A 13163-nucleotide genomic window follows, 5' to 3' on the forward strand; every position below is an offset into this window, starting at 1 on the left:
AAGTTACTGAAAGTAAGCATAGAGTAAGACTATTGAAACATGGGAAGTCAAGTTAGATTCTTCTTAAAACGGAAGATTCACCTAAGAAATGTCTCTGTTTTCCTTGAGTTATATTACTTAATTGATAATTAACCATGACATGATTCATTTCTTAACTCTTTCATTAGATTCTTAAATGCTGTTGAGACAGTTTCATTTGTTTTATTACATATTTGAAGGTAATGTCATACAAATCACTATGTTAAAGATTTCAACAAAGCATTAGAAAGATCAGAGAAAAGTTTTTAGCAAAATTTAGTAAGCGTTTTCAAAAATAATTTAAGGTAAATTGTGATATTCATTTCTGATAATGGAGGTAATGTCGAAAGTTTTGTGATTCAATATCATAAGTGAGCTTTTTTTTTCTGAATTTCAAGTAATGTATTTAAGATATTAATTCTCATATGTAACGTATATTAGCAAAGGATTATAATATACACACGTTCTGAGAGGCGATTACTGAAGGAATCCGGAATCTAGAAAAATAATTATTTTGTTTCGAATTCAGTTTGGTACCTAAAAAAGTAATTACTTATTTTTGTTACTTTGTATAAAAATGCACTGTGGAGTTTTCACTAAGGATTTAACAAGCTTCGTTTAGAATTCAGTAAACTCTGTTTTTTTGGTTATTTTCTTATGCTTGTTTCTGCTAGAGCTTTTTAAAGTCTCTAAATTTCCAAACTATATATAAACACAGCCTATGTAATTATTTCAACTAAAAAATTGGATCACGAAAAAAAAAATTGATTAAATTAAAAATACAAATAAGTAAATTACAATTGTAATATATAAGATTCAATTACATACTAACATCTCAATGGAAAAATAAATATTAAGACTTTGAAAAGAAAAATAGAAAAAGAAATTAAAATGTTTTAAAAATGTAAGAAATAAGAAAAATTTTACAAAAGGATTATGTACAATTTACGTAATGCATGGCATTAAAAACATCTTTTATCAGTTACAGCAAAACTTTCAATTTAACAAAAATCGTGAGTTGGAGATTTAACACATAAATGACATAAATTATCAAACACATAAATTATCAAATTATATCAATTACACGTATTAGTGGGAAAAGTAAAAGAAATCTTTAAATTAGGAATTGTGTTTAGTAAACCGCTCATTTTATAAATCAGTATCAGGCTGAATGATAAATTATAGACCCCATGCTTTGCTGAATGGTAACTCACTGAGGACTGGCTATGCAAGAGATCACATTAAAGCTACATTAAAGGTACACTTTCGAAGGCCAAGTTTTAGGAAGAGGAAGCATTTGTCACTGCCTGTTTCAAGATTTTTTATCTTCTCACTCATCAACCCTCTGGTGTGAGATCTTATAACTTAAGAGTAAAACGACTCTTTCCATTTTAGCTAAAGTACACATAAATATCTAAATTTGGTTAAGTAATTGAGCACTAACTTCAGAAAGAAAGAAATACAACACGTTTTTGGCTCTCTTTAACTTTCCACTTAACCAAAATCTGAAGTGATATTAAAAATGATAATTAGCAAAATTACATTTCAGTCTGCTGATTAAAATCCGCAATACTTCACAAGAGACAGATTGGATGGTATTCTTTAGTTAGGATAACTTTCTTGCTTACATAGCCAGCAAAAAGTCAAAAATCGTTCTTGCTCCTTCTGTTTTAAAACATTGATTGTAATAGATATTTTCTTATCTTTATGCTTGAATTTACACTTAATTGAAAACTTATAAAAAAATTAGGTTTGTAAAATATTCCACAGGGAGGAAGAAGTATTATTTAAGTAAATATTTTTTTCGCATGTTTTTCTGTAAATTTCCCTAGAAATTTTATAACTTACCGCGATTTCAGGAATAATTTTACATATTCCAGAAAATCGAATTTATACTCTTACACATTTAAAAATTATGCAATTTGTAAATAAAAGGTAGAAACTCCTATATCTAACATGAATTCTTTTGTAAAATAATAATAATATATAAATCTTAAAAATAAAAAACGAAGCTTTTACACTTCAAACTATAATATAATATTAGCAATCAGAAAAGATTTTTCTTTATCCATTTTATAATAATTTGTTTAACATTTCCTCGCTTTACGAAAACAGGGAGTTTCTAAAGCTTTTTGTGGATAGAAATAGCATAAAGCTGAAACGCAGTTATCACTTATTTATATAAAATGGGCTTCGGGTGCTCCTTGAACTTCAAAATAAATCCATCAAATTACAACAGATATGTTGTAAAACTTAAACCAAAAGTAACAGACACAATATTATGATAAATGCGTAGACCGCGTGAATAAACGTAACATATACATTATATGTTTTTGGTTCCAAAACTTAAAATAGATATACCACACTAATAAGATAGTGATCGGGATAATTGTGCGAACAGTTGGCCATTTTACAGTAGGAGATCCATGAACTGCTCTATAGGACAGACAGAAAGAATATTATCTATTGTTTTATCATCATTTATATCATCAGATCACCATGTCTACAGTTTCCATGCTTTACTGGTCTAATGTCAAAAATCTATTCTGTCTTTTGGCTGACGGAAAAGTTTTGAAGTAATATAGTATGCTTGGATTCTAAAACTAACACTTTCCCTCCTGCCATGTGGTTCTTCTCGGACAAACAAAATTTCTTAAACCTGTATGCTGTATCACAATTAGCAACAGTTTTATGTAATTATTGCAGAAAAAAGAGCTGAAATATACTTTCCATTTCCGTTTTATTCTTTTCGTTTCTGTATTCCCTTTCCGTTATGTTTGTGTATTCACTTAGGTTTTTCGTTAAAGGTACTTTCATGAAGCAAGGAATACTTGTGTACAGTTTTTGAATTCAACATTATTTTTTCCTTTCTAGCAAGAATATTTTAGTAATACTTCCTTTTTTATATGCTTTGTTCATCGATATAAGCTTTTACTTATCAGAGTTACTAACTAATGATTTCAGGACTTTATATTACCGTAAAGTAAAGAATGCCACAAGTTAAGGATCAAATTAAATCATTGTTTTTCAACCTATGTCGATGAAAAATGCTTGAGAAATTCTCTTCGAAATTTGAGAGTTTTTGGGAAGAAGAAAACAATAAATATATGCAGAAATCCCTGTAAAAAAGGATCTTGGGCTCTCGAGAAAAAAGCCAATGATGGAACATCGAGTAGCCGTTAAAAAGTGCTACACCAGCTCAGTTATCTTAAGCAATTAACTCTTTCTAGATAATTTCTTCTGACGCGTGAGACTTGATTAGTTTTTCCATTGATTAATTCAAAATTCTGAAGCAAAAGCATTAGGTTTTAATGCTACGTCACAGTCAATCATTCATTTTTGATTAACATGCGACAGAGTTTCGTAATCACTCTTAGGTTATACAAAGCACATATCTTTCTATTATGTGCATATAATTTAATTTCTTTGAACAAAAGTTTCGGAAGACAGAAGAAACGCAGATGAATTTAAGAAAAAAGTATTTTAGGATCTCAAGAGCATCAAATATAAAAATCCTGGATTTTCTACCGCACTGCGTGTAACTCTTAATTTCGGAATGGCAAAAATGTTTCAAACTGGGGGCAACTGAATTGAGAGTAAAATAATAAATATACTTGATACCTGGTGTTTTTAAGATCATCACTGGGAAAATAGCGAAATCGGATTCTTAATAGTGAAAACAATGCAAGCAGAAAATTTCGTTAAATAAAAGTATCCTTGAACCAGAAAGGTAAAGAAATGGTAGAGAAATTAGATTATTTGGTTTACGGTAAGATAAAGCATGCGATGGCTATTTACGTAAGGAGAGGGATAACTTTGTGAAGAACATTTAAGGGAAAGTGACTGGTTTCACAAGGCGAAATCCAAAGAAACGCTTGTGCAAAAGCTGGTTTGCCAGCTTTCAGCCTGGATCAAAATACTCAGCATTCAGTTGTTTTACCGCTAAACATCCGGTGACCTGCGGGAAGGAAGAAACACCAAGTAAAAAGCTTTCTATTTTTTAAAATATTACCGTACAAAACATCGCGTTTAAGGTTAATGTGAAACTAGCCATAAAAAAATTAAAGAAGGAAAATCAGATTGCCGTTTTAATGGATATTTCATTCTTCGATGGAAAATGTACAATTACGAGAAGGATAATTAATTATCACTAAATACAATTAAAATTTAATTCTGGAAATGTCGTGTCATTTACCCCTTTATAAAACCACTGGGAACGGAGTATTTGCCTTTAAATATAATAAATATAATATATGTAATTATAATATAATAAATATATAATAAATGCATTTTCATGCATTTATCTTTTTCTATTAATGCATTTATCTTCAATGTACTTATCTATTTATATACTTATCTATCTATTCCTGTTCTTATGTTTTTCGTTTACGTATTTCATACTGAGAAACATCTCCTTTCTATTTTACAAGTTTTTAAAGTTAATTGTTCAACTTAAAACAAGTATGAAGCATTCAAATATTCCATCTGATTGGGAATAACAGCTTGTGTTACATTGTTTATAGTTTTAGTCTTTGATCGCTCTCTATTGTTTTAATTATATAACCTCCCTTCATATGAAGCAAACAATAGCTCACATTTAGAGTATCGTTTGATAATCCATTTCTCTATTCCACCAGCGGATGAGAGGTAAAGTCACTGAACACTGGTAGTCCAGGCTAATGGGCTGGCTGCATGGGCGTTTTTGTAGCTTTTCTCATCTGTGACGTGCCAGCTTCCCTCAAAAAGTTCTCCTCTCAGATAGCCACTACATTTAACGTGATAATTTCGACTGACAGCAAAGAATAATGACTTCAGTCCAGGCTAAAATCATTAATATTATCATGGACTGATCGAAAAGTAGATAGTCATGATTTTACAGTATGAATAACCTGAATCCTCAGTCAGAATGATCATCGGTGTATAAATGAGCAGGTACTCACTCTCTCATCAGGTATTTTAATTCCTTTGGGCTAAAAGCCTTAAAATGGGAAATGGGGGGGATGGCTCACTAACCTGTTCCGGTTTCGCCCCACTTTTCCTTATGTATCTTTTTCGACTCATTGTAGAATATCTTAAACTATTTTGTAATTTAATGAATATTTTGTTACTTATACCTAATATATTTTCAAAAGTTTTTCTTTGACTTTATTAAACCTCCATCAGACTTATTATCCACACTACGATTTTCTAAAATTACGTTTTATTTCTTTTCAAAAACTTGCAACCTGATAAAATTTTTATCTATATTACCATAGCTAATGAGTAAAACAATTACAGAATAAAAAGTGAAGGACACAAATGTAAGTACAAGATGTTTAAAATGTGCGTTTAACACCAAAACTGTATCTTACATCATCAGCTTTAAACTCGCAAATTTTTCAAAAATCTAAATATATTTATTCGTAAGCAAAAATATTCTTCCTATGTGCCCTTATAACATAGTCATTAGTACAGTTATCTCAGATTTGAATCCAGACGAAGGCACGCTTAATATTTTAAGAGGTTCACAAAAACATAATGACTCAAACGTAAGTACAAAAAAGTTGTAGAGACATTAGTTTTATTTGAAGCAGGAGACTTGAAAAATGAGCAATGCCCTCGCCAGGACCCGAACTTCGGACCTCTCGAATACGCACCGAGTGTGCTGACTATTACACCAAAAAGGCATGGCGAAAGGAGTGAGAAAATTCCTTATATACTCCCCCTTTTAAAGGGCGAATGGGGACCCTGGTGGTGAAGAATCATCATCCACCACCTTTTCTAGTTCGGGCCCACTATAGAGACTTTAGGATTTTTGATGCTGAGAGACGTGAAAAGTGAACAATGCCCTCACCGTGACTCGAACCTTGGACCTCTCGAATACGCGCCAAGTGTGCTGACCATTACACCACGAAGGCATGCCGAAAGGAAGGAGAAAATACCTTATAAAGTAACTACCGTGTGAAACTCCTTTTAAGAAGCTGTTTCTCTTCAGTTCTTTCGAAAGTTTAAAAAAAAAATTAAAATGCATTTTAAGATCTGTTTAAAATACCTGTTACTAATTTCTTTTTCGGAAATTCCATTCCGGAAAGGCAGAGCAGGAAAGAAAATAAATATTATTCAACAAGTTGAGATGATAGCCTAGCTCAGAGGTTCTCAACCAGCGGAGGAATTCCCCCTGGGCAGATTTCATAATTTCGGGGAGGAATGAAGTCAGCCTTTTATTTAGCTGTTAAGAACTTTGATTTCGTTTATGAATAAAACAAATTCTTTTATTCAAGTTCTGATATTGATCAACATTTTCTACACTTTTTGTTGTTTAATTTATAAAAAAAAGTTCAAAATAATCTAAATTTAAATAATGGTGTATGTATTTTTCAAGTTTCGGAAAGTAGGGGTGGGGATGATCTTTCAACAATGGTGAAAGAGATGCAGAAGAGAATTAGTGAACTACAGGACTATAGGACTATAAGGCTGAGAACTATAGGGCTAGATAAAGTATAGTTGGATGTTAGTTTTAAACTTTTAGAGTCATTAGGATTTTTTGAAGCAGGAGACACGAAAATGTGCACTGCCCTCTCCGGGATTCGAACACTCTCCGAGTGTGCTACCGTTACACCACGAAGGCATGCTGGAAGGAGGAGGAAAATACCTTATATATTCCCCCTTTTAAAGGACCACTAGGGATGAAGGGAACCAATCGTCAAATCATGTTGGTGAAGAATCATCATCCACCACCTTTTAGTTCGGGCGCCATTGTAGAGAAATTAGGGCTTCTTAAATAGAAGACGTAGAAAACGTGCAATACTCTCCCTGGGACTCCAACCTGGACCTCTCGAACACGTGCCGAGTGTGCTACCGTTACACCACGATGGCATCCTAGAAGTAAGGAGAAAATATCTCATAAACTCTAATTAAATATGCCAGGAATAACGAAGAATAACGAAGATGAATATAATCATTTGCAATAATGTCCTAGTTTCATATCTTGCAAAGACTTTTAAAGAGTTTTAAAACATCCGGAAATATTAGACGGAAATTTAAAATAAATCAAGTTCACTTCCTTTTCTCATTACCATAAAGCTTCTGTTATAGTTTATTTCAGGGCCCATTACACACGAAAGAATCGTGTTTGCCCTATTTTCTCAGTCATATTTTTCATAAATTAGTGATGCCATTCTAGGAATAAAAAATTGTTTCTATTTTTAGCTTTAAAGAGAAAGTACATGACCTGCATTTGATGAATGTATACATCTAACAAAGTTTTTCGAACATGAAGACGGTAATAAAATTTATTTATAATTCTGAGCGTTTTGGATTCATAATAGCGTCAGTTACGATGTAATTTTGTTGGTATTCAGACAATAGAAAATTTATTTTTAGTTATATAAGAGATAACATTTACATGTTTTGCTTTTAAAAATTAATATTTATTTATACAGTATACAAATATGATTTCATAACAAATATTTCAGAAACACATTTAAATATTCCGGACACTCCTTGCATGTGTGTAACCCTTTTAATGTTTAAATTAAAATTTAATGAGATGAGTGATACTGTTTCTTATTATCGCAGATATTTTTTATATTAAACTTTATGAATGAAAATTGAATTATCGTGTCAAGTTCGGCAAGTCTTTTGCGGTATTTATTTTTTGTCGCCACACAAATATGGCCTTTTGTAACAATTCAATATATTCTTTCGTTAAACTAATTCAGAATTTCACTAATGGAGTTAATTTAAATTTTTCTTGCAATAATGAAACAGATGTCATTTCAATTAAAGTTTCGCATTCTTCTGCTTACATGGTCGTTGCAGTGCTTTGACAATAAATGGGTTTTTAATCCGCAATATATTTTGATATTAATATGCTGTTCATTTGGAAAATACTAATTAAAAGCTTCAAGCACTCATTTAGCACCTGAAAGGTTTCACTTAAATCTTTGCTGAAAATTTCAATAACTGTCTTCCTTACTTCAATCCCTTCCTCTTCTGAAAAGCCTTTTAAAGTTAGAAAGCAACCAAAGGCTTTGGAGTGCCCACAAATTAACACATTTTTTAAAATTTTATTTTTCAAGATAATTTTAAGTAGCCAGTTTCTATCAAATAACCGACTTTTCATTTCCGCACTGTGTTCCAAAAAGAAAGAATGCACCTCCTCCCTCAGCTCAAACATAAGGATAAGTATCTTTCCTTGAGATAGCCATTTGACTTTAGTAAGGAAAAGGGAAGGACACAAATCTAATTCCTAATCTTACGGACATTTCCCATTCCCTCGTGTAGTATTTTGATGAACTGTTGCTTAGTGGCCGAGATTTTCTGAAGTTATTGAAATTGATGACCTCATCGAAAACACTCTTATTACTAAAGGATAATTTGTTTTTGCAGCAAGAGTCTTCCTATGTATAATGCAGAGTTTTTGGCGATATTTTTAATTATCTTGCAGAGTCATTAGGTTTTTTTTTTATGCTGGGAATGTGATAAATGAACAGTGCTCTCGCCGCGACTGGAATCTGGTCCTCTCGAATACGCTTCGAGTGTGCTACAGTTACACCATGTAAGGTGGGAGAAAATATATTGTATAGCACCATTCATTATGCCACACGTTGCCATCTCTCCCATCAGTGTAGAAAGCAATTCAGTTGTCCCATGGTATTTTTTTGTCTCTTGGAAAAAAAAAATTAGGAGACCCTGCAGTAGTACGCGTTATAAGAGGTTTTCATAACAGAGCCTCGAATAATGTCTTTTCGTGCTGATATCTAACGATGAAAATTAATATTGCGAGTCCAGCTACATCGGTAGATTTATCCATTTGTAATGAAAATTTGCATAATTTCAGACAAAAAGTAAGTTCATTCTTTATATTGACTGCCCAAATCTTTTATGCTGTGAACCAACATGTCATTCGAAAGTGAGATTTTAGATAGCGTTTTTGCTGTTTTTTAAATTTTAAATGCATTTTCCGTCTCGATAGTAAAAGGTTTAATAAGATTTTTCACAAATGAGTAGATCTCACCACGTTTAGTTATCTGAAAGCTGACTAAGTAAGAAGCCTCAGTTGCTTTTTCATTCACCGTGGTTTGAACATAAACTTTTTTAATTTTAAGACTTCGTCACACTTTCAAAAACAGAAATCAACTAATTTTTTTCTTTAAACTTGCCATGAATAGATTCCAAATGATGCTGCATTTTAGTTGAGACCATAAAGCTATTTGGGAGAGCTTTGTTGTACATAATACGCTGAGGATTACTATTACAGTTCATGAATCCTAAAGACATATCATATGTCCGTCATATTTTACCATCATATTTCCTAAAATGTTGGATGGATTACCATCATATTTCCTAAATGTTTTAGCAATTTCGCTTGGTTAATTACTTATAGAAGCATTAACTGGCCTAACGTTTTTGGAGAGGATTTAATTTGTCTCACTCTCATTCTCATTCATTATTTTTAGTAAAAGAGCTAGCTTTTGAATCTGAGAAGTCAAGTTCTGCAGTAATACAACTTAGAGTGCCTTTTTTAAGCCCCCTCTCTATGTTGCATTAAAATATCAAAAACGATTTTAAAACAAAAGCTACACTGAGGCCGAATTAAGGCCGAATAAAGTTCAAATGGTTATTACGTTGATAATATTGTTAACAGTGCAATATGAAACCAAACAGTGACAGCTACCTTTTAAGTTCAAATAAAGTTCAAATGGTTACTTGTATTGATAACAGCGGAAATGAAGCACAAATAAACTATTTATGCAACACCTAAGTTTTAAAACTTCAGAAACAGAAAATAGCATCCGGCCTTCACCTGCTCTTGATAAGGCGGTACTTATTAAATAACGGTGATTCACTAAGCAAACTTTAAGCTGTGGATCACGTGATATGATAATATTTTCGTTAGAAAGTGCGCGTGATAGAATAAAAGCCTCAATTTTGATTCTTTTGTATGTGCGCGTATGGATTTCCTTATAATTTAAATTATGCCCCCACACAGGTTGTATTTTTTACTCCTAATCTTATGGTAGGTTATGTGTGATGGGATGTTATAAGAAATAAAAAAGGTTTATCAGTACGCAAAAAAAAAAAAAAAACTTTCAATCAATTCGTAATTTATAAGCCATACATCAACAAGTGACTATTATGCCCGGCTACTCGCAGTATTCTTTTATATTCAAGTAAAGGGAATTCCTCCATTATTTCTAGATCTGAGGGATTCTCTATGGGTAGAGATCAATAAAGAAATGAGCTAGGTAATCAATTCCGGGATTTTCCGGCATGACTACTATTAAATACCGCAAATTTTCTCTACAGTGTCATCTCAACTCACGTCGTCGACCTGTTGCATTTGTATCGACTATCCAAACTAATAAGTGGAAGCAATTTTAGGTCTTATTCTATTTTTATATTTCGTAGAGGCGTTAATTCTGATTGCTTTTTTTAAGTTACTTTTTTAAACGCTACTAAAGAAAAAAATAAGCACGCGAATTTAATGGAACCCTTCAGTGATCTCCACTGAACCTCAGAATTCCGTGGAATACAGACTAAGAAATACTGCTTAGAAGCATTCATCTCATCGAATTTCAAGATATTGGCTTTTTTAGAGAATTTGTATTGAGCTTGTGACAGCCCATTTGAGCTATAAGCTTGCACACTTTGTAAGCATCTCAAGTTTTACTAACGTTTATTTTATTTTAAATCTTTACTATCACTTCTTATTTTCTACTTCCGGCCAAGCGTGAAGGTATTTATGCAAAGTTTGTCTGGCGAACGCCAAGTATTTAAGTTGTGGCTTTTTGCCAAGCGAGAGAGAGGAAGCAGTGAGTCGAAGCAGGCCGCTTACCTTAGAAGTTACGCAGTTGCTGTTTGCCTTCCAGGCCAGAGGTTTTAATCCTCTTGATAAATTTAAACGTATTGTAGTGTTCACAGTTCTCTGTACTACATACGCTTCCTGTTAATATAAGGCCAATCTTCCACGTTTATTATTCTAAAGTTAAATTAGAGTTTAGTTTTATTTTTATACTTTTACGTTTTGACCCCAAGTAGCGGGTCGGTGTATTCCGAAGTACGGAAGTCATTGCAAATAGAGAAAAAATAAAGGGTTTTGTATACCCTTCTTGTGTATCCTGTTTACTTCCCACAGTTCTGAACATAGCTTTAGTAAGCTCTCTGTTCCGAGTCAGGTCCTTGCATGTTCCCGAAAAAGGTTAGAAGGAACATTGAACCTGATAGTGGCGCCAAACGAAGAAGAATAACCATGGCCGAGTTTCAAGAAAAACCTGTGCTGCCTGCACAAACGGCTCAGAATCCAGAAATGCCAGCTGCCGCCCTGGAAGGATTTGTTACATCGTCCAGACCATGCGCGCTTCGATGAAACCAGAAGCAACATTTAATGGAAACTCACCGGTAACCAGTTTTTTGGAAAAATTGGATGACCACTTCATGCTCTACCCCGTGCACGAGTTTCAAAAATTTACCTTAGCTACCAGCGCTTTGAGGGGCCAAGCGCTTAACTGGTTCAAATGTATAGGCAGAAGTCTCTTGGGTCAAGCAGGAAGTCCCACCTATACTTACGAGAATTTCAAGACTGCCCTACTAAAAGCCTTCCCTGTTGTAAGCGATCGTGCGAAATTAGAAACGGAACTTTTCAGTATATATCAGCAAAGAATCGAAAATCTCTCAAGCTTTATTTTAAGAAAAATTCACGTCTTCAAACTCTTGTATGGAAACCGTCCAGATCCTGAAATAATTCAAGTGATTTTGCCGAGGTTACTGCCCCAAGTGCAAGACTTTATTGAATTAAGAAATCCGACTACACTGGAAAAGTTATTTGAGCTAGCAATCCAGTTTGAAAGTAGAAGAACGGCGGACGTCGAAAGAAGACGCCAATATCAACAGCGAAACCAATTTGGTGCGCCAAGACTACAGCAAACTCAAGCACACAGCTACGGAAGCAAAGCGAATCAGTGGGCAAGGAAACCCGAGCATTCAAAAACAGCCGGCGAACGTCGACAGTTCAATAGCAACCCAGGAAAAAAGTCTCAAGGCCAGTGGAAAAAGAAGGAAAGCATGGAAACAAAAAAGGATTTAAACTAAAACGGATTTCTGCTGACGGGAGGGTGCGGAAATCCGAAGGCCACGAAAACCCCTCTTCCTTCAAGTTAAATACAGTAATGGTGAAAAATTTGACTCTTCCGAAGATTGAAGTGTTGGTGAATAATATCCCAGCCACCGCACTCCTGGATACAGGCGCGCAGTGTTCCTGTGTGGCAGAAGATTTTTTTAGGAAGTATTTTCGCAAATACCGCATATATAATTCGGATAATACGACAGTGTTAGCTGCGCAAGGAGAAAAATGTAAGCGCATAGGTAAAGTACCTTTGTATATCCGTATCAAGGACGAACAAGTAAAGGTGATGTTTTTTATAGTAAAGAATCTGCAAGCACATTTAATCTTAGGAGTAGATTTTCTTTCAGACGCACAAGCAGCACTGGATTTTAATGAAGCGTCCCTTAAGCTGACAATGAAACCAGTTCTTGCAGAAAACGCTGAACCGCCGATGTTAAAACTTGACCACCTCCCTAATGACGAGCAAGGAAGAATCCGACAAGTGGTAAGTGAATTTGCTTCGTTTTTTAGTGATATTCCAGGATTTACTCAGGTTACTAACCATAGTATTGACACCGGAGATGCAATGCCAGTTCGCCAAAAACCATACCGGTATGATAAGAATAAGGAAAAAATTATAGAATGGCATATTACCGATATGCTACGTAAAAAGATCATAACGTCCAGCTCAAGTAGTTATGCTAGCCCGGTGGTTTTATGTAAGAAAAATAATGACTATCCTTTGACGCATCCAAAAAGGTGGAGATTCGCTATTGATTACCGTAAATTAAACTCCATAACTAAATATCCGGTATATCCGTTACCGATGATTGAAGTAATTCTAAGGAACATAAAATCAACCAAATTTATGACGACTTTAGACTTAACGACTGGTTATTTTCAAATAGGGGTTAGGCCTGAGGACGTGCCTAAGACTGCTTTTATAACCAAGTCGGGCACTTATGCATTTTTGCGTATGCCGTTTGGCCTTTCAGGGGCCCCGGCAACATTTCAGCGATGCATGGACATTGTGTTAAGACCTGTTCTTGGAAAGTCCACA

At 33.9% G+C, this 13163-nt stretch overlaps 1 protein-coding gene across 2 annotated transcripts in view; it reads left to right on the forward strand.

The window, feature by feature from the left end:
* LOC118201895 (uncharacterized) overlaps positions 1 to 13163 on the forward strand; it is a 156056-nt gene that overhangs the window by 24109 nt on the left and 118784 nt on the right. The window lies entirely within an intron of this gene.

This window comes from Stegodyphus dumicola, chromosome 5 (assembly GCF_044657685.1).
Source record: "Stegodyphus dumicola isolate Sdum_Otavi_A_Nest chromosome 5, ASM4465768v1".
Lineage (NCBI taxonomy): Eukaryota > Metazoa > Arthropoda > Arachnida > Araneae > Eresidae > Stegodyphus > Stegodyphus dumicola.